Here is a 4527-nt window from a genome sequence, read left to right on the forward strand (position 1 = left end):
TGAGAACAGTGAGCAGATCAGGAGTAAGCTCTTTGCTAGGGTTTCTCCTGCAAAGAGCTCATGCTGGAAATGCCCTGGCGTGTGAGTGTTCAGGAGGGGGAGCCTGGGGGGGGGTCCTTAAGTCATTGGTGCTGCCCTCCAAATCATTAAGGTTTTCCTCTTAGGGCCCCCGAGTTGTGTGTGAGCCCTGAGTAGCTCTTCGGCTTCCTGTCTGCCCTGCGACCACTCCCTCCAGCTCAGGCTGTGGTCATTGAGTGTGCCCTGCGACCACTCCCTCCAGCTCAGGCTGTGGTCATTGAGTGTGCCCTGCGACCACTCCCTCCAGCTCAGGCTGTGGTCATTGAGTGTGCCCTGTGATCACTTCTTCCAGCTCAGGCTGTGGTCATTGATTGTGCTGTTCAGCCGTGAGGTCTTTACCAACCTGGTGCCTATCAGAGTTTTGGGGTCATTGTAAAGTTAATGTAATTATCTATGATGTAATTATATCTATGATGTAATTATCTATCTGTCAATATATTTATTTCTGTCATCTCTATTTGTAAGCATATTAGATAAAATCATGTGAATATATACGTTGATGTTCTGTTGCTGTGATAAAACACCCCGATGAAAAGCAACTGAGTTGAGGAAAGGGTTTATTTGGCTTCTATTTCCAGGTCACAGTTCATTGTGGAGGGAAGTCACAGCAGGAACTCAAGCAGGAACTTGAAGGCAGAAATTGTGATGAAATGCTGCTTGCTGATAGGCTCGCACTGGGCCAGCTTTCTTGCATAGGTCAGAACCCCCTCCTAGGGGTGGTGCTGCCCACAGTGGGCTTGATCTTCTTACATCAATTAATGCTCAAGACGGTACCTCACAGACAGGCCAATCTGATCCTGCCAATCCCTCATTTGACACTTTCTTCTCAGGCGACTCCAGGTTGGGTCAAGTTGACGACTGGAGCTAACCAGAACGTTTGGGTATAACACATAATAGAAAGTAGGTACAAAATAAGTTTTGACCGTCATTATTAGCTCTCAAGTCCTTTGTTTTTCTAGAGATTCCTACTCCGCTTTCCCCTTTCTTCTCTCTCTCCTCTCCCTTTACTTTCTAGTTTCTTTCTTTCAGATTAGAATCCTCCAATAAGGGATGCTCTAAGGATTGTAGCAAACAGAAAACAGACCAACACAGAGTTAAATCAATTTCATCTTTGACTTGACGGTGATCTTCTGCCCATGGCTGACTATCAGCAATCACAAGTATTCAGGACTTCAGAATAAACATTTCCCTACATATTAAATTAAAACATAACCAGCATGCCAGGAGATAGGTCTGGATAACAGAAAACCAAGAGAAACCAGAAATAGCAAATAATGAACCCAAGGAAATTCAGATACTGAAGCCATCGAGTGAAGACTTTAGGAGCTGGAGAGTCAGCTCAGCAGTTAAGAGTGTTTGCTGCTGTGGCAGAGAACCCAAGTCCACACTGCCTAGAACTCCAGCTTCAGGTTTTCTGAAACCCCCTTCTGGCCTCTGAGGGTACTCACCCACAGGTTCACGTACATGTACGCAGACATGTAAGTAACTAATAAAGTGAACCTTAAAAAAAGACTTTAAAACGGTGATGACAAACGTATCCAAGAAACCATGAAATTTTTCCTTCTTCAATGCCCGCTTCTCTCATGCAGTGTATATTTTACCCCTGCGATTCAATCTGAGCCTCCTCGCCATCTTCTGTACCACTGAGTAACATGTTAAATCTTTCCTAACAGCTGTTTTGTGTTCTTATTCGTGAATAATTGCAATTTCTGAGTCAATTTCAGTACATTGATTTTTATATTATTTTGGTTCGTATTTCCCCACTTTTTTGCACGTATGATAATTTTCCACAGGCTATCAGACATTATAACCTTTATCTTCCTAGATGGTGGATAATTTTGTGTTCCCGTGAATGCTCATGAGCTCTGTTCTGGGGCGTAGTCCAGTCGGAGCCTTTCTAGGCTTGCCTTTCAGCCTGTTAGAGTCAATATGGAGACAACTTTCTAAGAACTCTATTTGATGTTTCATAAGTTCTGAGTTTTTCCAGGCTCATTAGTCAAATTTGATGGTATTACTGTCTCTCTGTAAGGTTTGGATGTTGCTCCTCCTTCTTCTTTTTGTTTTGTTTTGTTTTTGTTTGTTTTCTGAGACAGGGTTTCCCTGTGTAGCCCTGGCTGTCCTGGAACTCGCTCTGTAGACCAGGCTGGCCTTGAACTCACAGAGATCTGCCTCTTGCCTTTCCAGTGCTGGGAAGTGGAGGAGTGCACCACCACTGCCTGGCAGCCCCTTCTCATTTTTGATGGTTCTTTCTGAGTGGACTCACATACGTGCCAAGGTCACCACTTGGTGGAACCTGGGAGGGGGACCTTTGAGAGGTATCTTGAGCTCTTTGTGGATGAGGCTCTATTTTTGTGAGTTCTCTCCTCTCTCTCTCTCTCTCTCTCTCTCTCTCTCTCTCTCTCTCTCTCTCTCTCTCTCTCTCTCTCTCTCTCCTCTCTCACTCTAGCTCTCTCTAAATCCTAGATACTTTGGTCTCTGTGGATTTCTGTATCATTCTACCCCAGGGATCAACACATCCATTCCTTTCCTGCATTCAATAAACTCTCCATTCTGTGTATCCTGGGGATGTCTTTGTGAGTTTGTCCTTCTGGCCCTTGGAAGTCATGGTCTTTCATAGACTGATGTTTTTTTTTTTTTTTTTTTTTTTAAAAAAAACCCTTGTTTCTTATTGTTTGACTTTTTCAGTATTTTCAGGCAGAGTTCATTTCATTTTCATCCATTGTAGCCAGGAAGTCTATAAATACACAGTGCAATCATTAATGTACACAAGAGACAGATTCAGTAATACATTGTTACAGAAGATGGAGAAGAAATGAGAATGGAGTGTGGTTGGACAAGAGCAAGGGGATGGTGAGTGGAGGAAACCAGGATGTTTGTTTAGTCTGCTGATACACCCTACCTCTTTAGCCAACTAACGGTTCTCTGGGCATGCTCACTGTTCAAATGTTAAACACTACACATTATTATTTGTGTATTTTTCTGTGCAACTGTTACACTTGAGTACACCGCAGCAGAAATGTTATTTTATTTTTAGATGCATTAAAGTTGCAATTACATTGTAACATTTCAACCCGTGTTACTGAGAGCTGAGTTTTCGATTCATACAGAGACCCAAAATAACCTTGAGATTTGGAGCAATATGGAGCTGGATTCAAATTCCTGTATCCATATTTACTTCCCATGCAACCTTGGGCTCTACCATCATCTCTCTCTATCTGTTTCCTCTTCTCAGAAATGGGTGTAATAATGGTAACTGCCTCATAGTCTGGATGTGGGGATGGAATGAGAGATGCTATAGAAAGAGATGCCAGGCACAGAGTAGATTGTGAATGCTTATGTTTCAAGCTATGTATATTTTGCTAGGGAATTAGGTCAACAAATTATGTGACATTATGGCAACAGGATTCTACTCAGCTGCTAAAATATGAATGAGATCGTGTTGTTTACGTGGCTGAGACATGATCTAGGAGCCTCTTAGGATTGTAACCCTAGACTTGAAGGGAGAAAAAAGAGGGAAGAATTAGGTGAATGAGAATCTGGAGAAGAAAAAAAAAAAAACTGGTCAGCAAGATTGAGGCCTGACGATGAAATCAGCCAACCTTTATGACCTGGGAGGGAGGACCAGGAAGAGTGGAGACTCCCAGCTCACTTCCCCCCAACTTCCCCTCTAATGTCAATACCTTCAGTGAGAAGTTAGCTGCCAAGTATCTAATCCCAGCTCTAACTCCACGTGACATGGGAGTTCACAGACACCACTCAAGTGGGTTATCCCCAAGAAGCTTAGAGTAGAGTGTAGGGGACAGTGAACTGGGTAGCAGACTCAGGACTGGGTAGGCGGCTCCGTGGGTGAAATACTTGTCATGCAAGCATGAGGAACTGAGTTCAGATCATACATGCCCACATAAAAAAGCCAGCACTGTAATCCCAGTGTAGGGGTGGGGGCGGGGAGAGACAGGCAGATACCAGGAGCTCACTGGAATTGAACTCAACTTCAATGAAAGACCCTGTGTCAAAAAAAAAAAAAAAAAAGGAGAGAAATAGTGGAAGACACCTCACATGACATGGATTTTACACTCACAGGCATGGGCAAGGCAAGGGGAGCAAGCCAGTTAGCAGCACTCTTCCATGACCTCTGCTTCAGTTCCTGCCTCCAGGTTCCTGCCTTGAGTGCCTGCCCTGATTTCCCTTCATGATGGGCTACAACTGTAAGCTGAAATAAACCCTTTCTTCCCCAAGTTGCTTTGGTTGTGGTGTTTATCACAGTAATACAAAGCAAACTAAACCACTGGGGTTATCCATTAGACCCTCTCACAATACCGTGCCTGTTAATATTCCTTTGCAGAAGGAGCCAGGGAGGGTCCTTAGACCTGCTGTGTGCAATCAGATCCAGCTGCGTGTGGTCTTTAAGGGTGTTGGGATGTATATGAGGTGGAGGCTTTACTAGGAGGA

At 43.9% G+C, this 4527-nt stretch overlaps 1 long non-coding RNA gene across 1 annotated transcript; it reads left to right on the plus strand.

Annotated features, from left to right (window-relative positions):
* Positions 1–371: 371 nt before the first annotated feature.
* LOC131898166 (uncharacterized) lies at positions 372–4313 on the plus strand. The gene is made up of 2 exons (XR_009375858.1): positions 372–978; positions 4159–4313. It is a non-coding gene; the product is annotated as an uncharacterized LOC131898166 (long non-coding RNA).
* The last annotated feature ends 214 nt before the right edge of the window (positions 4314–4527 follow it).

The sequence above is a fragment of the Peromyscus eremicus genome, chromosome 23, assembly GCF_949786415.1.
Source record: "Peromyscus eremicus chromosome 23, PerEre_H2_v1, whole genome shotgun sequence".
In the NCBI taxonomy this organism is placed as follows: Eukaryota; Metazoa; Chordata; class Mammalia; order Rodentia; family Cricetidae; genus Peromyscus; species Peromyscus eremicus.